The sequence below is a fragment of the Macaca nemestrina genome, chromosome 3 (genome assembly GCF_043159975.1).
Source record: "Macaca nemestrina isolate mMacNem1 chromosome 3, mMacNem.hap1, whole genome shotgun sequence".
Lineage (NCBI taxonomy): Eukaryota > Metazoa > Chordata > Mammalia > Primates > Cercopithecidae > Macaca > Macaca nemestrina.
Window position 1 is genome coordinate 125,497,713 of NC_092127.1, and position 26,276 is coordinate 125,523,988.

General features: G+C 38.1%; 1 long non-coding RNA gene across 1 annotated transcript in view; it reads left to right on the top strand.

Moving 5' to 3' along the window:
- Nucleotides 1-26,276, top strand: part of LOC139362197 (uncharacterized) — a 228,047-nt gene that overhangs the window by 164,541 nt on the left and 37,230 nt on the right. The gene's annotated exons all lie outside the window — the stretch shown is intronic.

Below are 26,276 nucleotides of genomic sequence, written 5' to 3' on the forward strand. Positions count from 1 at the left end.
GAAAATACAGTGGGATATTGAATTATGGGAGGCTTTGACTGTCTTGGGTGTCAACTTAACATACCATAGCTGGGGAGGTTAGTTTTTATATTCTATAGTACAAACCAGATTAAATGGCAATATAGAGTATGTCCTGCATTTAATGTCTTGAACATTTTAAATTACTTCTATTCCCATGTTTTGTAGTAGAATTGTTTCCTTAAAAAATCCACTCCTTGATCATAGCTCTCCCTGTGAGAACTGTGTGCACTCTGTAACATCTTTGGTTGTGGTAGTCCTGATGTCCTAACAACTTTGTTACTGTGCTGTGAAAGATTAAAAATGTGAATATATAGTGTATCTGCTATTCAGTTGTGATTTGGTGGGACGTATTTAACAGCTTATCAACATATGAAGGTACTGGTACTTGATAGCCTTTAAGGAAAATTTGCTTCCAAATTTTAAGGGAGAAAGTCACTGGAATAACTTTAAAAAAGAATTACAATACATGGCCTTTTAGATTTTTGGTACTTATGTTAAGAATTGTGTACAAATTGAAATGTCTGTACTGTACCAATAAAATCTCAAAGATGAAAGAAAAAAATAAAATGTAGTTCAGGCAAAATATATTATGTATGATGGTCTTGTTTGAGCTCTCATCCTCAGTCTTTTCTTCTGTTGCGTATTCAATAAATATTTACTGAAAATAATTAAAAAATGGTTTGAAGAAGACAATTTATTTAACTTATATTAAACATTTGTACTTAAAGCAGATCCTTCTTTAAATCAAGAAATTGTTTGTACTATACACTTTTCTTTTATAATTTCTTCTTCAGAAGTTGATATTTTTCAACTTCTTAAAGGTAACATGATGCTATATTCAAAACTTTTGTTTTACCCAGAGTAAATCAAGTGTAAGAATGCAGAATCATTTCTTTATTTGAAATTATTTTTACACATACTTTAGAATTTGTTGTGACACCTTTCTAAAGATAAAAATAATTTATTCATGTAACAAAATTGCTTTTGAAGACCTTGTATGGTTCATGAATTATTTTATGTATCAGATTTAATTATTTCTAGTTTAAAAAATAAAAAAACTTTCACAGTAAGATTGCTCTTCTCTTGGGGATTGTCATCAATGTGTAAGGAACATTGATAGTAAACTATCAGGTTTCTGCTAGTTGTGGTTGTAAGAGTTAAAGAAAGAGGGAAGAAACATGAAATGCAGCTCGACAGTTAAAGACACATTTATTTTAGTGAAAATAAACCTGAGAGGGGCTTCTTGCCAATTTCGGTCAGGAGCACGTTCTCTTACAGACTAACAGTGTATATTGGTTTTAGGGTGAGGGGGCTTATCACAAGCTTGGAATGTTTCTGTGTGAGCGAGAAGCTTTATGGCAGAGTTGGAATGTCTCTGGGAGGAGGGAGGGTTATCTTGGGACTGACGTCTTTCTGGCTGTAGGGGATTATCTTGCAGCTGAAACCTTTCCTGTCAGAGGGAGGTTACTTCTGGGCTAGCATGACTCTGGCCAAGGAGGAGTTTGGAATGTTTCTGGTTGGAGATTTTAGTTGTGGTTTATTTTTGTGCTGACCTTAGCTGATGTCCTTTGGATTTAGGGGGTTTTTGATTAAGGTGAACTTTAGAATGAGGGGCTTGTACAAGACAGCGATGCTCCTACTCTGTCAATGGTAACCTTTAAAGTATTTCCATCTTGTTTTCAAAACTGTCCTTAAAAGATCTCCAATTCAATGTGGCATTATTGAGACTTCTCCTAAAACAAACAACAACATAAAGCTTAAGTCAATATCTATTTTACATAGAAATCTATACACAATTTTTTTTTTTTAAAGTATGCTGTAACTCAGGCTGGGCAGAGTGGCTCATACCTGTAATCCCAGCACTTTGGAAGGCTGAGGCGGGTGGATGGCTTGAGATCAGGAGTTTGAGACCAGCTTGGCCAACATGGTGAAATTTCATCTCTACTAAAAATATGAAAAAAAAAGTAGCTGGGTATGGTGGTGCATGCCTGTAATCCCAGCTACTCAGGAGGCTGAGGCAGGAGAATAGCTTGGACCTGGGAGGTGGAGGTCGCAGTGAGCCGAGACAGTGCCACTGCACTCCAGCCTGGGTGACAGAGTGAGACTGTCTAAAAAAGAAAGAAAGAAATAAAAAAGTATGCTTTAATTCTAGTGTAGAAATATATTTAAATTTATAAATATATTTTGAAACTCATTTTTATAAGTGTGGACCAGCATGCAAATAAATGCTAGTATTCTGAGTGTGTTGTCTATGTGAGAAAAACAGGGATAAATACACCAACAATGACCAGACCATATGTAAAAATAAAATGCTAATTGCAAACTCTGTAGTGACAGTTCAGGAAGCCAAATTACAAACTGTGCAAAATGGTCATGACTTGATCAGTAAATAACAGCTTCCCTAATTTTGCTTCTGGTTCCAATTTGGGATTAACCAGAGAGAGCCAAATAGGTACTTTCACTTCTAGTTAGCCTGCCTCCAGCTACCCAAGGCCAACAACCTACAATTTCACTTTGAAGATTTCTCACTCCCCTGCTGGACTTTGAATCTTTGCCAAAAGCAATTGATGGTGGCTGACTCCCTTGCTTTATGGCAAGCTCTAAGTAAATAGGGTTTACGTATTCTCATTTGGATGGTTTTAATTTATTTTCATGAGTTATATTTTTTTGTTGGTTTTTTGAAAAATATAAAAAATGGTTCATTGGTCTAGGAATTAAATTGACGTAAGACAGATTAACAAGAGGAAAACAATATTATGTGTATATGCACAGAAGTTCATATGAGAAAAGACCAGTTAATTGAGGCTTATATAATATCCTGAGCTACAAAAAATAACTGTGGTTTGATGCTTCTGGAACGTGGTGAAGGCAAGTTACAGGAAGGTGAAGGGAGGAAGATGAGGAAGAAAAATTGCATTGTTATGAAGACAAAAGTCTTTCAGGTGATAAAGTTATCTCAGAATAGATCTTTTTCCTGGTACTGATATTTTTACTAATGAAAAATTTAAAATAGATGTACATTTCCTTTACAAAGGGGAAATTTATATTTTAGGCAGTTGAGGGGGAGGTAAAGAACTTTTACTGTGTTGGCTGGTTCTCAATTTTTTAAGCTCAAAATAACTCATGTGCCAAAATGGCATATTTGGGGGTGATATGTTCTGAATTCCTTTAGATTAAAATAAATACAAGTAAGTAAATGGACAATGGGTGCTTACTCCGTCCCAGAGAATCTATAAGATAAAATGCAGGAATATGTTATATATGATAATTGTCAGGCCTCTGAGCCCAAGCTAAGCCATCATATCCCCTGTGACCTGCACACATACATCCAGATGGCCTGAAGTAACTGAAGATCCACAAAATAAGTGCAAATAGCCTTAACTGATGACATTCCACCATTGTGATTTGTTTCTTCCCCACCCTAACTGATCAATGTACTTTGTAATCTCCCCCACCCTTAAGAAGATTCTTTATAATCTTCCCCACCCATAAGAAGGTTCTTTGTAATTCTCCCCACTTTTGAGAATGTACTTTGTGAGGTCCACCCTCTGCCTGCAAAACATTGCTCCTAACTCCACCACCTATCCTAAAACCTATAAGAACTAATGATAACCCCACCACTCTTGTTGACTCTCTTTTTGGACTCAGCCCACCTGCACCCAGGTGAAATAAACAGCCTTGTTGCTCCCACAAAGCCTGTTTGGTGGTCTCTTTACACAGATGCGTGAGACAATAATATGTTAGTGTTTTCTAAAATGGTAAAAGAAAAAAAAAAAAAAGAAGAATCTTTACTTCTTCCTAGGCAAATAGGGAAAGAATACTTCCAAAATGGGTCAGTCTTTTGACTAGATAGCTTTTATAGCTTTTTTTTTGAGGCAGAATCTCGCTCTGTCGCCCAGGCTCTAGTGCAGTGGCGCGATTGGCCTCCCAAAGTGCTGGGATTACAGGCTACGCCTGGCTGACTACATAGCTTAATAGGCCATTTAGTGAAGGACTTAGATTTCAAGGAAAAAAAAAAATTTCCTTGACAGTACTGGAAAGATGGAAATGTGTTTGTTGTAAGAGGGAAAAGAATTCTCAGTTGCCTGTTTAAAAATCACACATGACCACAATCCATATGACTTTCCACTTGTCCAAATTTAAGATGAATCCTTTTAAAAACAGCAATATTAACTATGGTAGAGTGTGAGCTACAAGTAGGTTTATATTAATAATGATAATGATGATATTAAAAACAATGAAAAAATAATAGCAGCTATTGTTTACCAAGTGTCTACTGTATATTAACCTATTTTTAAATTCATTTTCTCATTTAAGTTTCATAAAATTCTTGTGAAGTAGATTTTTATCTATGTTTTAAAAATGAGGACATAGAAGCTTAGAGTGCATAATAAAATCTGGAATTCACATTACTAGCATCAAAACTGAATTTCAAACACAACTCTCAATGGCTTAGAACATACATCCTTTCCTTAGTATTTCTAAGATTTTCAGATTCTTTTAAAATAACCATCTTGACAGACACTTTTACAAAGTCAAGTTTGAATGGGTTTTCTAACAAGTCTTTTTGATATTAATATGCTATGTTTTTAGTTTTGCTTTAAGGTGGTAACAGTAGGAAATTTAATATTTTTATTCCTTCATTCAATATGTATTGAGCATTTATTCTGAGTGATGCACCCTCCTAAGTATAGGAGATGAAAGGCAAAAAATCCCTTGCATGCCAATTGCTTAGAATATAGCAGAAGAGAAGATTCTTTTCATAACAAAGAAATCAATAGAGTTCTGCATACCTGATAAAGGATAGGGTGGGGGTAAAGCAAATATTTCAGAGAAAAAGTGACAATCCTTCCTCCTTTTTATTCCTTTAACAAGTGTTTGCTGATCATCACCTATTTATCAAGAACAATTCTAAATCCTGAATGGAGAGGGGAATAATGCATATTTTCTCAATTTAAATTGCTTATAGTTACAGAAGAGCAATGCACATACAAATAACAAATGACAGTGTTAATTTTTAGTATAAATGCTTAAAGTTATCGAGGTAGTGGAGAAAGAGATCCTTTACTAAGAGTGCCAAGGAAAACATGTAAAATGAGTGTTAGTTCACTAGGTTTCTAAGTGAGGGAAGGAAATTTCTGTGCAGGGGACAACACATTCTAGATATTTTTGGGTGGTTTGTTGCACTTGTTATTGTCAAAATTGTGGAAAGATGTATTAATAGATGCCCTATTGGATCATCTGGGTGCCCAACATACTTTATTCAGCTTCATTATTTCCTTTTGGTGATCAGAATCAACAATCTCTGCCAGGCTGGAGACTACTTTCCTTGGCATCAGGAGCCCAAAATCATTGAGAAACATGTGTAGCTTAAACTTTATTGACATTGTTGATCAGCTATCTCTTAAAAGAATACCTGAAAATTTCTAGAATCTAATGTTGTAGCATAGGAAGCATGGATTCTTTCAGTAGGTTGATGGAATTGACAATAAGCAAAGTCACTCCTAACTCCATCCTTTGTCCTAGACGTATGTATTTTATCTATTGTGGACATGGTACCATTTAATGGCTCTTGATTTAGGGTGAAAACCACATCTGGAGTTTGGTGCCCATCCTTGCAGAGTCACATCTGCAATTTAACACCTCAGCTGTATAATCAAAATGCTGTCTCAATTCTATCTTAAGCTGGCAGCCTCTGTGTGGTACCATATGTGATTGCACCAGGGTATCCTGTGTCCACATGCCCACCATCACACTCCCTTTGCTAAGAATGGCTCTTTTGGTTTGAGATGATGTTATGCATAATGATGTGACATTTGTTTAAATATTCTGCAAGTTAACTGAGGCTCTGTGGATAGGAAAGAAAAACCTAACCAAAGATTTACGAACATTCCAGTTAAGAGCACTCACTGCTCTTTCCAGGGTTATAGGGTTACAATGTAGTTAACTTGCCACCAATTGGTGGTTTGGTTTCCTTAGGGGTAATTTACCTGAGAACGAACTGGATTTAGCACTGAATGTCCTCTGTCCTGGCAAAATCCTCAGGTGTAGACAAACTGGGATTATTGGTCACTCTAGACAGGACTTTATTAGGGGCTCTGATTCAGTCTCTATTGATGGCATGTTGGACACTGGGCAGTAACAGTACCTAGAACAGCCTTGGGGAGTAGGAGTCCATGCTGTAGTGCCATGCATATGCTATATCTTCATCATCATAGACTGTCTCTTCATAAACCCAGTGTGTCACCAATGGGGTAGTTAATATCAGAAGCTGGCTGATATCAACTGATGTCAGATGGTGGCTCAGATCACTTGGCTATGTCATTATATCGATTTTTCTTTTTAGGCTTTTTATGTGGTGATTGTTCACTCATGGACATCAACATGCAACTTTATGCTTACTTTCCTAGTCATGCTTCAGGCTTACTTTTATAAGTTCATCAATATGCTTTTACCTTAAACTTCCTTACCCATGACCTTTCCCCCAAGTCCCAATCAATAAGATGAGGCAATCAACCCACTGAGGTAAGGCGTTTGCCAATGCTCTTAATTCTATATACAGTCTTCATTTCCAGATGCCTATACTTAAAGCTGTGTTCTCTTTAACTTTACTTATTTTATTGTATCCGTTATTTATTTCTGCACACCAAATTTCTCCCAAAATGAGTGACTTAAAGCAACAAGCATGTGTTATTTTTCATGGTTCTGCTGGTTGGCTGGCTGTTCTGACAATCTCTAGATGAGGCTTGGCTGATCTCATCTTTTATACATCTGTGGTCAGCTGGTGTGTTTGTTGGGCTCTAACTTGCCTAGGATAACCTTGGCTTGCATAAATTCATTCTCTTTCACATTCTTCTCCTGCAGGAGAACCAGCATGTTAACATAGCAGTGGCAAGGCTTCATGAGAAAAAGCAGATATATTCAAGATCTTTGCAAGCCTCTGCTTCCATCAAAATTGCTTCTGTGCATCGGCCAAAGCAAGTTATAATGAGTTGAGTGTAAGTGTGGGAGTGTACTGTGAAAGAAGTGGATACAGTGAGATATGCATAAGTAAAAAACTGGTCCATCTCAGGTATCAATGTCTTTGTCAGTATTCATTTAAGAATACAGAATTATTGTGAGTTGCATTGGAAATGAAAGGCTTAATATAGGAATTAAAGTGATACAAATGTGGGAGGAACTGGGGAGGTGAGAAGCTGAAGGAACAGAGAAATAGTCAGTAAACATCTTAGCTCAAATTACTCATATGGGTGGGTAAGTGAACAGTGACAGCTTGTGGGAATGTCTGAGAAGGTAAGATAATCTGCTCATGAAAGGGAGATCATAAAGAAGGTGGTCATGGAGGCATCTGTGAAAAATCATCACCCTCTGTGGAAGCTGCTACCAAGTATGTGGTGGTAGTTTGGGGGCTGATTTTGGTTAGTGAAATTGGCAGCTGGATAAACTGGTTGCAGAACAAGAGGGGACTGGGGACAAAGCAGAACCCACAAGTGCTCTCATTTCAGTGTTCAAAAGACTATAAAACAGTCTTCTCTTCTGTGTGTCTCTCTCCTATATTGTGTGCCTCTATATGACACTTATGTTACTATGAACATTCCTTTTTAGATTTACTAAGTTAACTTACTTTTTATTTATTCAGTGAACTTAATGCATTTCTCTTTTCCAGCCTCATTGATACACTTTCCTACATCTTCTTTTACCTCGTTCTCTCAATATTTTCATTCTATTGTCTTAGACACTGCACCCTGCCCTTCTAGGACAGCTCAGCTTTCCCAAAATTTTGTCATAATTTTTTTTCAAATAAATTCTTACTTGACCTGTAGCCAATTCCACTAGGTCCCTCTTTATTATAAATTAGATATTAATCAGCAAATAAATTGAACCTTCTATCAACTGAGTGACATTTTGGAGATCCTATGTCTTATAACATAAGGCTGATTTTAACATGAGTGGTACAGACACTGTTGGATACCAGACAAGATGTTTTGGTATAAGAAGGGCATTCATAAATGGGTAAATCTTCTGAAAAAAATTAGGTTTTAATTTTTAAACGTACATTTAATAGTTAAAATAATAATTTTAATAGGCTGTCATGTAAGAGATTAACATCAAAGTAAATGACTCCTTGCAAGGAAATGATGCAAGCTTGTACTGTTGCAGAGTTGCAGACATGTGAAATCATGGATGAAGCTGGCCATTACAGGATATCATGGCAAGAGAGTAGAATATAAAAGAATGCTTCTTTTGGATATATCCCTTTTGACTTTTCAAAAGTCTGTTTTCTATGATGCAAAACACAGAATTTTGCATTGATGACATACATATTTCAGATCGTGATATAAGACACTTCTCTGCTACCTAATTTAATGCATTTACTGCTGGTGGATATATCCATTATTATGTTTCAACAAGGTACTCACATTTGTGGTGCATTTTTTATTCTCGTAGCTAGGACTTGACTATTTGTAACAATATTAAATGATTAAGCTACAAAATTTCTTTAGCATTAATAAATTGTATTAGGGGTATACATTTGGAAGAATAAATAGTAAAGAACCCAGAGATATCAACAACATCCCAAATAGTAGAGCAGAGCCAAAATAAATACAGATTTCCCCATGACAAGTAATTTTATTCTTGTGTTTTGAAACTGTAAAACTTTGGTGAACGTGAACATATATGAGTACTTAGACTCAAAGTAACTGATTTCATTACTTTTCTCAATTCATACTTTAATACTTGTGCTTTCTGAATAGAGAGCTCTCTTAAAAACCTGCAAAGAATATGTTGCTCATTTAGGAGACATATTTAAGAGACATTTTAGGTGCAGCAGAAAAATTTTCAAATGTTGGACACTCGTTGGTACTTGTTGTAAAAGACAAGACAAATTTTAGAGTAAATTTTATGTTGTTTATTTTCATTGAATTTTTCCCAAGCATAAAACTATTTAAAAAATATCAAAAGATCTAGTATTAAGACATTAGAACACTGCTTTTGTTGAAGTTTGCAGTGTAAGAAGGGTGGCAGAAGAGCTAATATTGAGTAGTTTTCATGCAGATAGATAACTGGAAAACATTATATATAAAATATTTAAAAAATTTTAAATCATCACTTTTGTGAAGCAAATCATACTGAGCCAGTCAGTGATTATGTAAGGGTAGGACTACTTTCTATAACAGACCAAAAAAATGGTAATATTTTGTATTGACTTTTTTTTATTGCAATATAGCCCCCCTACATATATATGTACATACTTTATTTTGAAAAACATTGTAAACTTAATATTCTGATATGATTAAAGCTTAATATGATTCTGATTATTAATGATGCCTACAAGGTGTAACAAGAGAAACAAGTTATTATCAGTTTTAACAGTATAAAAACATTGATCACAATTCAGACAATCCATTTGATCATCATGTTTTAAGTATCTTTTTGTAACCAATTCATTGTATTCAAGACTACCTATCATCCTTTCCCTTCCTGTCTCTTACTTTGCTTTTCTTCCCTTTCCTTTTCAACAACAGAGAGCCATTGTTCTGCTCACTTCCTGATTTGCTCTATTGTTATGGTCTGTCGGCATATCTGGTTCTATCAGCACTACTGAGAGTTTATGAGAAGTTGCATTGCCATTGTAGTAAAGATTTTTCAGATAGCACTAGATAGACATCTTGTGACTGACTTTTAAGCACAAAACAAAATTAGTATTTTGTTTTTCTTGTTGGAGAGGTTCTGGTAATATATAGCATATCTTTCAGTTGTCTTATGTGCCATTTTCTTTTTTTTTTTTTTTTTTTTTTTTTTTTGAGACGGAGTCTAGCTCTGTTGCCCAGGCTGGAGTGCAGTGGCCGGATCTCAGCTCACTGCAAGCCCCGCCTCCCGGGTTCACGCCATTCTCCTGCCTCAGCCTCCCGAGTAGCTGGGAGTACAGGCGCCCACCACCTCGCCCGGCTAATTTTTTTTTGTATTTTAGTAGAGACGGGGTTTCACCGTGTTAGCCAGGATGGTCTTGATCTCCTGAACTCGTGATCCGCCCGTCTCGGCCTCCCAAAGTGCTGGGATTACAGGCTTGAGCCACCGCGCCCGGCTTTATGTGCCATTTTCAATCTATGCTTGTACATCAGGCAATGTAGATATTCATTTTTGGGTTTTGGTTTGTTAGCTTACAGTTGAAGCAAGCACATATAGGGTTGGCTGAGTGTACTTATTTTCTCAATATTTCTAGTATAGCTCCCCAAAGTAAATTAATATTGATGAGAAAGAAAACATTACCAGGCTGGATTTGTGTTTAAGAATTAGTGACAAAATCATAAAGAAAATATCTTTCTCATATTGCTTGTGCAGAAAATGCTTAACTTTTCATCCAGGTCTTTCTAAACCTCAGTAATTTCATAATAACTTCCACTCCTCAAGGAAAATAAATTATAGAGTACAAAAACGATTTCTTTCATATGTGTGAGTACTAGCTTATTTGCTTATGTAGAGGAGAAAAGATTTCTTTTCTTTACCCATCGCTAGATCCATGGCTGTGGGCCTTATAACATAAAGCAATTTAACAAGAGAGAAGCATACACATTTATTTAATATTAGTTTTAAGTGACATGGGAGCCTTCACAAGGAAATGAAGACCAAAATAAACAGGCAAACCTATATGTTTTTTATGCTAAGTTTGATGAAAAAGTGAATAGTCGTGGAGAAGTATGATTGGATAAAAACGTATGCTCTAACGACAATAAATAAAATAAGACTTACTTGGATTCTTTCCTGTGTCCCTGTTCCTTCAAAGGTAAAGATGTTTCCTTTCTGTGAGTGTAAGGAGGGCACTTCACAATGAGGATCTTTTGACCTACTTCAGGGGAAACGTGGGAGAGGTGAGAGTAATCTTCCTGATTCTGCTGTTTTCTCAGATGCCAGTGTTTTGCGACAGCATATACTGAATCTGATCCCTGTCTTAAATAAAAAGAAGGAAAAGATAAATTTAAAAAGGTGAAAAATGTAAAATAGATAAAAAAGAGAAAAACAAATACAGCACAAAAAATATTATTGGACAGAAATGCAAAGATGGAAATGAACTGCCTAAAGCCCAATTCATGCATGTCAATCCTTGCCATGTTCAAACTATATAGTTTCATACTGTGAACCTACAAACGTCTTAGATCCTGAGTCTGAGTTACAGATTAGGTTTTTAATATCAAAGGGAAAAGCTGTCACATCTCTGAGAGACAGGACTAGCTGGATTTCCTAGGCCTAAGCCTAGTTGGGAAGGTGACCGCATCCACCTTTAAACTCAGGACTTGCAACTTAACTCATACCCGACCAATCAGGTAGTAAAGAGAGCTCACTAAAATGGTAATTAGGCAAAAACAGGAGGTAAAGAAATAGCCAATTATCTATCGCCTGAGAGCACAGAGGGAGGGACAGTGGTCAGGATATAAACCCAGGCATTCGAGCCAGCAACGGAAACCACCTTTGGGTACCCTCCCATTATATGGGAGCTCTGTTTTCACTCTATTAAATCTTGCAACTGCACACTTTTCTGGTCCGTGTTTGTTACCACTTGAGCTGAGCTTTTGCTCGCTGTCCACTACTGCTGTTTGCCACTGTCTCAGACCTGTGGCTGACTTCTCCTCTGGATCCCGCAGGATGTCTGCTGCACTCCTGATCCAGTGAGCCGCCCATTGCTGCTCCTGGGCTAAAAGCTCCTGGTTGTTCCTACATGGCTAAGTGCCTGGGTTGGTCCTAATCAAGCAGAACACTAGTTGCTGGGTTCCACGGTTCTCTCCCATGACCCATGGCTTCTAATAGAGCTATAACACTCACTGCATGGCCCAAGATTGCATTCCTTGGAATCCCTGAGGCCAAGAACTCCTGAGGTCAAAGAACAAGAGGCTTGCCACCATCTTGGAAGTGGCCTGCCACCATCTTGGGAACTCTTAGAACAAGGACCCCGGCAACATCTCCATCTAGTAAGTACCAGTGTATTTTGGCTCTAATAAGCAATGACTAACCTGGTCGCTGGTCACAAATTGGACCTCCTTTGACTTATTTTATTATAATTTAAGACCTCTGGTGAAATGATTTTGTTACTTATCAATTGGCTGATCTTTTGGTATAGGCTTAGGAGAAAAGAGAAAGCTATCCTGTGACAAGCATTCTGAGATACTGTCAGCCAGAGAGCTAAGGCTGGGGTAAAGTATCTCAAGACATTTATGATGATAAAAAAGGAGTTTGTGGTTCATATAGTATATTGTTAGCTTTGGCAACAGATTACCATTTTATGATCTATGTTAACATCTTTTATTCTTGAATTAAGGCACATTTTACCTATGCTTTATTATATTGCAAAGGTAATTTACAAATGTAATAATTAACTTTTTACTCAAAATTCAACTCAAAGCTTTAAAAGTTTCTGATTTTCAGAAGGATGGATAGTATGACATGGAAGAAAATATTAGAAGTTATGAAAGTAAATACTTGAATTTAGCTATTATATTTTGAATTTTGTGCTACATTTTTCCTCTGAGGCTCTAGGCCACCTCTAATCTTTTGCCTGATAGCATAGGGTAGGGAAATCAATCCAAGAAACAAGTTGCTATAATGTCTACATGAACAAGCCAAAATACACATAAAGATGATTTCTGTTTTTCAATCCAAAATCCCATTCCAAAGGTAATGCCAAGTTTGAACTAGTCAGGAAATATTAATGTGCAATTATTTGATTTATTCAAGCTGTTTGCAACTAAAACAGTAGGAGATTCCACAGATGTTATCCAGAAACTCAAGAGTACACATGCCCAATTTGACCCCTTTACTAAAAACACAGGTTCTTTCCTTACTTGTTTTAATCATCGTCTAAAGATGAGCCGGAGTGTACTGATTTGCAGTGAAGGCATTCTGGGTACCTGATATGGTTGGCTCTGTGTCCCCACCCAAATCTCATCTTGAATTCTCTTCCCATAATTCCCATGTGTTGTGGGGGGAACCTGGTGGGAGATAATTTTAATTGTGGGAGTGGTTTCCCCCATACTGTTCTCATTGTAGTCATTAAGTCTCATGAGATCTGATGGTTGTATCAGGGGTCTCCCCTTTGTCACCTTCTCATTTTCTCTTGCCACCACTATGTAAGAAGCATCTTTCACCTCCCACCCTGATTCTGAGGTCGCCCCAACCATGTGGAACTGCAAGTCCAAGCAAACCTCTTTTCATTCCCAGTCTCAAGTATATATTTATCAGTAGCATGAAAACAGAATAATACAGTAAATTGGTGCCAGTAGAGTGGGGTGCTGCTGAAAAGATCACCAAAAATATGGAAGTGACTTTGGAACTAGGTAACAGGCAGAGGTGGGAACAGATTGGAGGACTCAGCAGAAGACAGGAAAATGTGGGAAAGTTTGGAACCTGCTAGGGACCTGTTGAATGGCTTGACAAAAATGCTGATAGTGATTAGAACAATAATGTCCAGGGTGAGGTGGTCTCAGATGGAGATGAAGAACTTGTTGAGAACTGGAGCAGAGATGACTCTTGTTATATTTTAGCAAAGAGACTGGCAGCATTTTGCCCCTGACCTAGAGATTTGTGAAACTTTGAACTTGAGAAAGATGTTTTAAGGTATCTGGAAGAAGAAATTTCTAAGCAGCAAAGCATTCAAAAGGTGACTTGGGTGCTGTTAAAAGCATTCCATTTTAAAATGGAAACAGAGCATTAAAAGTTCAGAAAATTTGAAGCCTGACAATGTGATAGAAAATGAAATCCCATTTTCTGAGGCAAAATTATGACTGGCTGCAGAAATTTGCATAGGTAACAAGGAGCCAAATGTTAGCCCCGAAGTCAAAGGGAAAAATGTCTCCAGAGCATGTGAGAAGTCTTCACAGCAGCCTTTCCCATGACAGGATTGGAGGTCTAGGAGGAAAAAGTGGTTTTGTGGGCTGGGCCCAGGGTCCCCAAGCTGTGTGCAGCCTAGGGACTTGGTGCCTTGCCACTCCAGCTGCGGCTGAAAGGGGCCAACCTAAACCTTGGGCTGTGGCTTCAGAGGGTACAAGCCCTAAGGCTAGGCATCTTCCACGTGGTGTTGAGCCTGTGGGTGCACAAAATTCAAGAACTGAGGTTTGAGGGCCTCTGCCTAGGTTTCAGAAGATGTATCTAAACGCCTGGATGTCCAGGCAGAAGTTTGCTGCAGGGGTGGGGTTCTCATGGAGAACCTCTACTAGGGCAGTGCAGAAGGGAAATGTGAAGTGGGAGCCTCCAGAGTCCCTACTGGGGCACCAGCTAGTGGAGCTGTGAGAAGAGAACCACCACACTACAGACCCTAGAATGGTAGATCCACTGATAGCTTTCACCATGTGCCTGGAAAAGCCACAGACCCTCAATGCCAGCCCATGAAAACAGCCAGGAGGGAGGCTGTATCCTGAAAAGCCACAGTGAGGGGAGCTGCCCAAGACCAAGGAAACCCACTTACTGCATCAGCGTGACCTAGGTGTGAGATCTAGACTCAACGGAAATCATTTAGGAGCTTTAAAATTTGACTGCCTTGCTGGATTTCAGACTTGCATGGGCCCTGTAACTCCTTTGTTTTGGCCAATTTCTCCCATTTGGAACTGCTATATTTACCCAATACCTGTACCCTGATTGTATCTAGGAAGTGACTCGCTTGTTTTTGATCTTACAGTCTTGTAGGTGGAAGGGACTTGCCTTGTCTCAGATGAGACTTTGGCCTGTGCCCTTTTGAGTGAATGCTGAAATGAGTTAAGACTTTGGGAGACTGCTGGGAAGGCATGATTGGTTTTGAAATGTGAGGACATAAGATTTGGAGGTGCCGGGGTGATATATGATACAGTTTGTCTCTGTGTCCCTACCCAGATCTCATCTTGAGTTGTACTCCCATAATTCCTATGTGTTGTGGGAGGGACCTGGTGGGAGATAATTTAAATCATGGGGGCAGTTTCCCCATACTGTCTTCATGGTAGTGAATACGTCTCATGAGGTCTGATGGTTTTATCAGGGGTTTCCATTTTTTCGTCTCATTTCCTCTTGCTGCCACCATGTAAGAAGTGCCTTTTGCCTTCCACCATGATTCTGAGGCCTCCTCAGCCATGTGAAACTCTAAGCACAATTAAACCGCTTTTTCTTCCCAGTCTTGAGTATGTCTTTATCAGCAGCATGAAAATGAACTAATACAGTCCCCTCAGGCCACAAAAAGGTTGTGCAAGGCCTGGGGAGCCAGTGATCCTGGGCCAATTGCCCAGCCTGTCCATTTATACCAGTGTGCCATGTTTCCTACCCTATTTGTGCTGCTATAACTGAATGCCTGAGACTGGTGAATTTATAAAAATCAGGAATTTTTTAACACAGTTCTGGAGGCTGGGAGGTACAAGATCTAGGCACTGGTATCTGATGAAGACCTGTAGCTACATTTTCACATAGCAGAAATCAGGAGGACAAAAAGGGGATGAATGTTCTGTTCTCACAGGGCAGAAAAGCAGAAGTGATTGAACCCATTCCTTTAAACTTTTTTATAATGTCATTATTATTATTATTTTTTGAGACGGGGTTCTATTGCCCAGTCTGGAGTGCAATGGCATGATCTTGGCTCACTGTGCCCTCTGTCTCCTGCTCTCAACCCATCCTCCCACCTCAGCCTCCCAACTAACTAAGATTATCCCACTGTTACCAGGGGACCTTGTTCCCAGAGTTCCCAGGACGGTGGTGGGTCACTTCCAAAATGGCGGCAAGCCTCGAATTCTCTGACCTGGGATTCTTGGCCTCATGGATTCCAGGGAATGCAATCTTGGGCCATGCAGTGAGTGTCATAGCTCTATTAGAAGCTGTGAGTCACAGAAGAGAACCGTGGAACCCAGCAACTAGTGTTCAGCTTGATTAGGACAAACCTGGGCACTTAGCCATGCAGGAACAATGGCAAACCTTTAGCCCAATTGGGAGTGGCAATGGGCACCTCGCTGGATCAGGAGCACAGTGGACATCCTGCCAGATCCAGAGGGATGGAAGTCAGCGACAGGTCTGCAAATGCGGCAAACAGCAGTGGTGGACAGCGAGCGAAAGCTCAGCTCGAGCCCTAACAAACACTGAGCAGAAGAGAATGCAGTTGCAAGATTTGATAGAATGAAAACAGAGCTTACATACAATGGGAGGGGACCCAAAGAGGGTAGCCATTGCTGGCTCAAATGCCTGAGTTTGTATCCCGATCATTGCCGCTCCCACTATGCTCTCAGGCAATAGATGATTGGCTATTTCTTTACCTCCTGTTTTTGCCTAATTAGCATTTTAGTGAGCTCTCTGATTGGGTGTGAGCTAAGTTGCAAGCCCCGTGTTTAAAGGTGGATGCGGTCACCTTCCCAGCTAGGCCTAGGGATTTTTAGTTGACCTAGGAAGTCCAGCTAGTCCTGTCTCTCACCACCTTGCCTGGTTAATTTTTGTATTTTCTGTAGAGACAGAGTTTTGCCATGTTGCCTAGGCTGGTCTGGAACTCCTGAGCTCAAAAGATCCACCTACCTTGGCCTCCCAAAGTGCTGGGATCACAGACAATGGCATTAATCTATTCATGAGGATGCAGCACTCATGACACAACCACTTCCTGAAAGGCTCCTCCCCACAATACTGCAGCAATGATAATCAAGTTTTTAACACGTGAATTTTGGAGGGTGGACACATTGAAACCATAGCACCATGACAAAAACATTTTCTATGTATACCACACCTGCATTTTCTATATGTGCCATGACATAAAGAAATCTCAAGGGCATTTTTTTTCCCCCAGATAGCCTTTCTTTTATGGTGGAACTAGCTAGGCACAGTTTTCGCTTGAGTCATAATTACCTAATTTACATGTAATATTTCTTATTATAATTCCTATAAGATGGGGGAGAAATTTGTTACCAATTCACCAATGAACTGTGATTGTATTGTTTAGTTTGAAAACCTTCATTTTTATACCAGAGCCATGTTCGTTTTCCCTCCCTTATGCATTCTAAAGAAAGTAAAATGTGATAGAATTCTGTTTCCTTTACTATTTTCCTTGTTCCTATACAAAGGTCACATTGATGCTAACGCTTTTCTAAATTTGCTAATCTAACCTACTTTTTATCTACCCACGGTACTCGATATTTTTCTCTTCTCCAATGTAAGAAGTTATCTTCTCACCAATATTGCTAACTCAATACTACACTATTTTGTTTTTATCCATAGATCAATAGAAATGGCTTCTCCTCCCTTATCTCTGGTTAATGCCAGAGGCTTTTAAATAACAGAATAACATTTTGGATTTTCTATCTTGATATTTTGGGGAAAATAGATGCTGTCCATTGTTGCGTGCTTATAATATTACAGCTATTTTTGGAATCACCTGAATTTGCTGTGAAAATTGGCTACTTTTTGCTGTTTCTAAAACACTCATATCAGCAATAATAAAGTTCTGTAATACACAAAAGTACAAAGCTAGCTTTTTTCAGTTTGAATCTTCTCTACCCAAATAGATTTATTGCACATAGCTATAAGTATAGTTTTCATAAAAATGAAAATCACCCTGTATTGATTATACATAGTCATTCTCCCTGCCTATTTCATATAAGCTTCCACCTCAAGATCTTTGAAACTTTTCTTAGGCAGACAGAAACACTTGGAATATCCCTTTTTCCTCTTTGAACTAGGAGAACTATCCAGCAAGTTTCTATCAGAATTATTATTAAAACATTATTTTGGCAGAAAAAAATGGAACTTTACTATGTAAAGAAAAATTTAAATTGGGACACCTTTAGTCAATGCCAGTGCTTTAAGTTTCTGCATAAGCAAATGCACATCTAACATAAACAGTAAAATGAAACTAGAGACTTCTCCAATCAGAAACTGCTAAGCTACCTCTATAAACTTTCCCCTCCAACCAATAAAATTTATTTTCTTTGCCTTCCTTTCTTATTCAGACTGTACAAATTTGCCAGCTTTGCTGTTGCAGCAGAGCTCTCTGAACCTCTTCTGGGTTCTGAGTGATGCCTGATTCATAAATTGTTCTTTGCTCAAATAAACTCCATTAAATTTATTTTGTCTGAAGTCTTTCTTTTAATGAATACCAGTGGGATAGTTCCAAACATTAGCTGAACATAGTAAGAAAGGAAAGGTCATGTTCAGTGTGGCTGAAAAATGCTTCAGAGATTTGGAACATTCCTGGAAATTTCATATCATCCTAGTGGCCACATTTAGGAGCAAGTAGGAAGTAAACTACTGATGTGTGCTGTATGCATACTAGCCGAGGTGTTAATGGTCCACAGTTAAATTGTAACTGAAGAAGAAAAGATTCAAACTCTGTAAAATATTTGGAGGAATTTATTCTGACCCAAATGTGAGTGGCCATGGCCCATGAAACAGCCCCAGGAGACCGTGAGAACATGTGCCCAAGGTGGTCAGGCTACAGCTTGGTTTTATACATTTTAGGGAGATAGAAGACATCAAGCAATACATGTAAGATGTACATTAGTTTGGTCAGGAGAAGTGGGACAACTCAACGTGGAGGAAAGGGGTTTCAGGGTCTATGTGGATTCAAAGATTTTCTGATTGACAATTGATTGACAGAGTTTATCTAAAGACGTGGAATCAATATAAGGGAGTGTTTGGATTAAGATAAGGGGTTGTGGAGACCAAGGTTCTTATTATGCAGTTGAAGCCTCCAGGTAGCAGGCTTCAAACAGAATAGATTGTAAATGTTTCTTATCAGACTTAAAAAGGTGCCAGACCCTTAGTTAATTCTCTCCTGGATCAGGAAAAAGACCCGGAAAAGGAAAGGAATTCTCTATAGAATGTACATTTTTTTTCCCACAAAACACAGCTTTGCAGGGCCATTTCAAAATACGTCAAGGAAATATATTTCTGTTGTAAAATACTTCAATTTCTTTCAGGGCCTGCTGTCTTGTCACTTTGGTGTCTATTGCTAAAAAGAGTCTGTTTTGTCAGTCTTCAGTTCTCTGTTTTAATGTTAATGCTGATCAGTTGTGCTTGAATTCCAAAGGGAGAGACGTATAATGTGGCCTGTTTGACCACCCATTCCCATCATGGTCTGAACTAGTGTTTCAAGTTTACTTCAGAATGCCCTTGGTTGAGAGGAGGGGTCCATTCAGTTAGTTGGGGGACTTCAAATTTTATTTTTGGTTTCCATAATAGAACCACTGTGGTCACAAAATATAGCATGCCAACAAAGTGTGATATTCTCAATATGAACACCCCTATAATATATATTTATCAAAGCAATGCTATTACATATTGCTTTAAAAAGTATTATATTTTACTCAAAGGAATCGCCTTAAAGAGATAGAATTGGAGAAAGATATCTGTTGCCAAATACTCTCCATATGTAATTTAAGAGTTTTGAATTCTTCAGGACCTATACTACTCCAACTATTCCACCTATGGAATTTTGTTTTTGGTTAACCACATTCAGATTATTATAAAAAAAATAAAATGAGGCCACAGGTAAAAAAATGTTCACAATTTCACACGCATTTGTGTGAAGAGACCACCAAACAGGCTTTGTGTGAGCAACAAAGCTGTTTATTTCACCTGGGTGCAGGTGGGCTGAGTCCTAAAAGAGAGTCAGTCAGCAAATGGAGATGGAGTGGGGTCGTTTTATAGGATTTGGGAAGGTAGTAGACTGTTACAGTCAAAGGGGGTTGTTCTCTGGCTGGCAGGGGTGGGGGTCACAAGGTGCTCAGTTGGAGAGCTTTTGAGCCAGGATGAGCTAGGAGAAGGAATTTCACAAGGTAACATCATCAGTTAAGGCAGGAACTAGTCATTTTCATTTCTTTTGTAGGGTGCTCAGTTGGAGAGCTTTTGAGCCAGGATGAGCTAGGAGAAGGAATTTCACAAGGTAACATCATCAGTTAAGGCAGGAACTAGTCATTTTCATTTCTTTTGTGATTCTTCACTTGCTTCAGGCCATCTGGATGAATACGTGCAAGCTTGGGCTCAGAGGCCTGACACACATGAAGGTGAAGATACAGCATATATGAATCTTGAATAGACCGCAGGAGTCAGAAGTAAATCTTAAACACTCATGGCACATGTTTGACAATTACTAATAAAAACAGAAATTTCCACCAAAAAGAATGATTGCACTATATGATATTTATTATTATTAATTCATAATTAGTGTTTTATTCTTCTGTCTTTCATAAGCATGGACTGTCTGTGGTATGAACTTAAGTGGAGATTGTGAGCCAGTTTGGTCCTTTAAGGAAATTAACTCTAATGAGGGAGGATAGTAGTATAGTTTAAAAAAAAAAAAAAAAAAAAAGTAAGTACAAGAAGCTACCATAGTTTTGAAGGTTTAAAGATGTTAGCAAACGCAGTCGCAGTTGGGAAAGTCTTCTAGGAAATTAAAAGACTTGATTAGATCCTCAAAGAATGGAGAAAATATTCCCAAACAGAGAGGAGGTAGAGAGAGCACTGCAGGAGGCGGGCAACCTTCCAGAACAACAAAGAGCTAGGGACTGGTGGTGAATAGCTGAGTTTGGCTTCAGCAACTGATATCCAATGGCAAACAGCTGGTGAGAAGATGAGGCAGGCAGGCTGGAGCAAGAAGGCAAAGTGTGCCCACTCCCCAGGTGGCTGCTCAAAGAACAGTTAATGCTGCCTCTCTCTAATACAATGCCTGTCTGATGGAGCAGGTGGTACCACATACAGTTGAGTGAAAATTTATCATTGCTAACATTGTTTTGTTTGTAATTACATTTGGTGGAATTTAAGTTCTCTAGAGGAAGTTTATCTGTGCTTTTCTTTTTTTCAAAAAACTTTGGTTTCTGCCTGGGAGTTTGTTTCTATGAAAATCCTCCTGAGCTATCTGGAATATGGGTTTCTCTCCCTTTAACAGAGACAGGAAAACCGGAAGCCTTCTTCAAAAGCTCTCTCTGTTCCTGAGGATCTATCTTGTTTCCATGACAACCAACTTTTTACCCTCCAAGAACCCTCTCAGTGCCCCCTGGAGGTCTCAGAAGCACCACTGTGTGTTGGCATGTATTTTCTAACAACAACAAATCACTTTGATCTGGCCAATAGGATGTAATTGCTGCAAAGTGTGTTGATGAATGATCTAAAATTGACTAGGATCCTCAACTTTAGAACCATTGATATTCTTGCCAAACATTATGCCCACCCTTTGGCTAGACAGAATACCTGTCAATTCTGAAAACACCTTCACAGAGTTTGTGGGTTTGCATTGGATGCAACATAAAATCAAAACACTCTATTACCAGGCACTAGTGATAGGTCTTGCCAAAAAAGAAAGGAAGGAAGGATGGATGGAAGGTAGGAAGGAAGGGGAGGAAGGAAGGAAGGACAAAAGAAAGGGGAGGAAAGAAAGATTTTTTGTTGTGTTAAACAATAAGGGTATCATTGGTTACCTTTTTCTAAAGCGATTTAGATTGAGTGTGTTAGTAAAGACAACTAACAATGGATAGATAAGTGAATGTAATGTAAGGTAAAGAAGACTCAATATTTGTTTAAGGACCTTTGTAGTCCTTAAAAAAACCAAAGTAAAGTTGTAAGGGAAATAGAGTCAAAGGAATTGTGCTTGTTTTTTTTTTCCACAATGGACTCATTTTGTTGATGTTTAAAGTTGAAAAAAAGAGCAAGCAGAATGAGAGAGACCAAACACAAATATAAAAAAGGGCTAATTGATAGATAAATGTAGTTTAAAGAGATAAGAAGGAAGGTGGAGGAATTGTCCTTGAGTAGAAATAGGGCATCCAAAAAGGCATGTTATCTTCTTCCAAAAGTGGAAGTAAGGCGATAAAGGTATTTTGGAAAAAAAAAAAAAATGAGAGTATATAACGTAAAACAGATAAGTGTATTGGTAGCTGAAAGAGGATGAGTGGTTGAGGTTAAAAAAAAATCTGTTTTGATATAAGCAATAATAGCAGATATGTATATTTATAGATACTTTATATAAATATATAAAATATTTTATAAAATATGCAAAAGTATACATAAAAATTCATATATGTATATATAAAATATATAAATTTATATGTGTATATATAAGATATATATCTTATTTATCAGATTTATATATCATATATAAATACATATGTATATGTGTCTGTGTGTATGTATATATATTTTTTTTAATTAAAAAAATTTTTTTAGAGACAGGGTCTTATTCTGTTTCCCAGGCTGGAGTGCAGTGGCACAATCATGGCTCACTGTAACCTTGACTTCCCAAGTTCAATCGTTTTTCCCACCTCAGCCTCCTTAGTAGCTGGGACTAATGACACCAGCCATCATGCCTACCTAAATTTTTGTATTTTTTTTTAGAGATGAGTTTCACAATGTTGCCTAGGCTGGTCCCAAACTCCTGGGCTCAAGTGATCTTCCTGCCTTGGCCTCTCAAAGTGCTGATATTACAGGTGTGAGTCAATGTGCCTGGCCAAAAAATATATTTGATATAGCAATAATAATAATAACATCAGGGTATTGGGCTGATGCTTATGTTCCAGGTTAAATGTTTACAGATCAATAGGATCATGCTTGTGGTTTTAGATCATGCTTGTTGTAGACCATGCTTGATAATGTTATTTTTCCAAGTGAGGTGCATTAGATCTTCTCCTGGGAGTGAAAAAAATGCTTCTTTTATGTGACTTAGAGAGGAGTCAAGCCTCAAAACCCCTACTGTACCCATTATTAAAAGTGAGAACCCTGAGCAAAATATGAATGCCTTTAAATGAAACAAAAGAAAACGTCTACACTGTTGGGTAGCTGTGAGGTTAGTGAGATGGCAGGAAACTCAGTCTTACAGTACCTTGTAATCCACTGCAAGGACTTTGAACTTTACTTTGATTATGACAGAAAATCATTGAAGGGTGTATAGGAATTGCACAACATATATTTTAAAATAATCACTTTATGTGGTGCAGAGAGAAGACTAAAGAGATTAAGGATATAAGCAGTGAAAACAGAATTCTCTTGCAATAATTCAGGAAAGATTAAGCTAGGTTGGACTACAGTTGTAGAAGTCCAAGAGATCTAAGTGATAGGATTAGATACATATTTTAAAGGTAAGAGAAAAGATGTGGAGAAATAGAGGCAGGTTAACTCCAAAATTTTTTATCTTAGTTACTACTAAAAATAATTCACAACAGGATTTGGGGTTGAAACTTAGGAATTTAGTTTGGGACATAGAAAGTTTTAAGTCTCTAGTACAGGGGTCCCCAACTTGTGCTGGTCCCCATGGCCTTTTCGGAACTGAGCTGCACAGCAGGAGGTGAAAGGTAGGCGAGTAAGCATTACTACCTGAGCTCTGTTTCCTGTCACATCAGCAGTGGCATTAGATTCTCATGGGATTGTAAACCCTATTGTGAACGGTGAATGTGAGGGATCTAGGTTGCACGCTTCTTGTAAGAATCTAATGACTGATTATATGAGGTGGAACAGTTTCATGCTGAAACCATACCCTTCCACCAACTGCCCCAACCCAGTACATGGAAAAATTGTCTTCCATGAAACTGGTCCCCGGCGCAAAAAAGTTTAGGGACCACTACTCTAGTAGACGTCTGAATGGAGATACCATATAGGAAAGGTGAGCCTGAGTTTAAGGGAAATCTAGTTTGGAGATATAGATGTAGGTCTATTCAGCATGTGGGTGTCTTTTAACGTCATGGATTAGATGAGATAACCAAAGGAGTAAGTGTAGATAAAGGAGAGATGGAGTTTGAGGATGGTGCTTCATGGTGGTCTAATTTCCAAAGCTCGCACGATTAAGAGAAGCCAGCAAAGGAACCTGGGAAAAAGTTAACTACAAGCAAGCAAGAACAGCCAAAATAGGCATGCATCCTGGAAGCTAAGAAAAGAAAGAATTTCAGGTCTGAGTGTGTGTTAGTCCATTTTGCATTGCTATAAAGCAATACCTGAGTCTGGTTAACTCATAAGAAAAGAAGTTTATTTGGCTGATGGTTCTGCAGGCTGTACAAGCATGGCACTAGCATCGTCTGGTGGCGAAGCTTCAGAAAGCTTTTACCCATGGCGGATGGTGAAAGGGGAGCAGATGCGTCATATGGTGAGTGGGTAGCAAGACAGAGAGGGAGAGGTGTAACACTCATTTAAACAACCTAATCTGGTGTGAATTCATAGAGTGTGAATTCATTACTGTGGGGAAGGCATCAAGCCATTCATGAGGGATCCATGTCCATGATCCAAACACCTCTCACCAGGCCCCACCTCTTACATTTCAGCATCAGATTTGGAGAGGACAAATATCTAAACCATATCCAAGTGACTGAGAAACCCAGGTAAATATTGGTTCTGGCAATCTGAAGGTGTATAGCGACATTGAAGATAACAGTTAATGTGGAGGTGAGAGGATAAAAATGTGATTGGATTGGGTTCAAGAGAGGAAAGGAGACAGATAGGAGATGATGGGTATCGATGCTGCTTTCAAAGCATTTTATTGTTTCATAAAAGGCAGAGAAATGTGTTGATAGGTGGAAGGTTTGTAAGGTCAAATTAAAAAAAAAAAAAAACGAAAACCTCTTTTGTGATATAAAAATGATAGTGCATGTTTTTGGCTGGTGGTTTTGTTCCAGGTTAGAAAAGGAAATTAACAATGCAAGAGAGAGAAGAAAAGCAGCCAAAGCAGGGATGGCGTCCTGTGTAAAAGTGAAGCGTTTGGCCTTGGATAGGATTTTGAGCAGTTTATCTCTTGTAACAGGAGTGAATTAATAAAATATATGTGCTGAGCCAGGTCAGCCAGTAGACATGGTGGTGATAATTGAGAAGTTTGTGAACTTTTTCTTCTGACTGTATTATTATTTTTTTTCCTCTAGAGAAATATGAATAAAACAGAAGTAAGTTATTACCAGAAAGTGAGAATTGTGAAATACATATTGGATGCTAATAAAGAGATTGGTGTCTACTATTTTATAAAATAGTAGAATTTTTTCAACCTCAAGAAGATCTCTAACCCACTGACTATTGTTTTCTTGCCATTCATCAGTCCCCTGTTTACTTCACTTCCTTTCTTACCCCATAGCATTATATTTGTAATCACTTACTGTCAAGGGTTCTCAACTCCCTCGGTTCTTTAGGCTTCTTTTACACGTGCCTGGTAGGAAACAACATTAGTTCAGCATACTTGTCTTCTTTATTTATGATGTATTAATGCTACTGAATGCTAGCGGACAATAACATTGGGCAAGGTTGCATGATTTCATTTTAAATTCATGAATATACATTCAATTTGCAACTTAACACTTAGCAGAAACCCAACTATTTTTACCTAGAAAATTTTCTTCCTCATCTTCTAAAATTGTAATTTTTCTTTTGTATTTTCTTTTATTTATTTATTATTTTTTAGAGATAGGGTCTCACTCTGTTACCTAACCTGGAGTGCAGTACCATGATCATAACTCACTGTAGTCTGGAACTCCTGGGCTCAAGTGGTCGTCCTGCCTCAGCCTCCTGAGTAGCTGGTGCTACAGATGTGTACCACCATGCTCAGCTAATTTATATATATATGTGTGTGTGTGTGTGTGTGTGTGTGTGTGTATATATATATATATATATTTTTTTTTTACATATGGGTTCTCACTATGTTGACCAGGCTGGTCTCAAACTCCTGACCTCAAGCAATCCTCCAAAGTGCTGGGATTACAAGCATGAGGCACCATGTCCAGCCCATTTTAACTGACTTACACCGCTTACTCTCCTCTTCTTTCCAAAATAATAATGTCACTACACACTCTACTAAGAAAATTGAAGACATCAAATGGGACTCATTCATTTTCCCATTACTAAATTTATACCTCTACCTGCAGCTGCACTCATGTTCACTTTCACCACTTTTACTAAAATGGTGAAAGCACCTCACTTCTTCTAAGCCCAATTATTCCACATGTGCACTTGATCCTATTTTTTCTTGTCTTTGTAAGATATACATCTTCTATTTTCCACTTATCTGCTGTAACATATGTCTTTCTCTTTCTAACTTTTCACTTCCATACTGTGTTTTTTTAAAAAAGAAACTTAATGTTTCTTGTATTTAAGTTTTTACTCAATTTATTAAATTACAGATTTTATATGCTTGATTCTCTCAAAAAATCTCAAAAAATATATTAAAAAAACAAATGCGATACCCACAATGTCTTTCAATGACTTCATGCTTATCATTATGTCTACACATGATTTTGACATACATTATCAATTCCATGCAGTTTATTCAATTATCTCTTACTTTCATACCAGTATTACAACTACACTTACTAATTAAA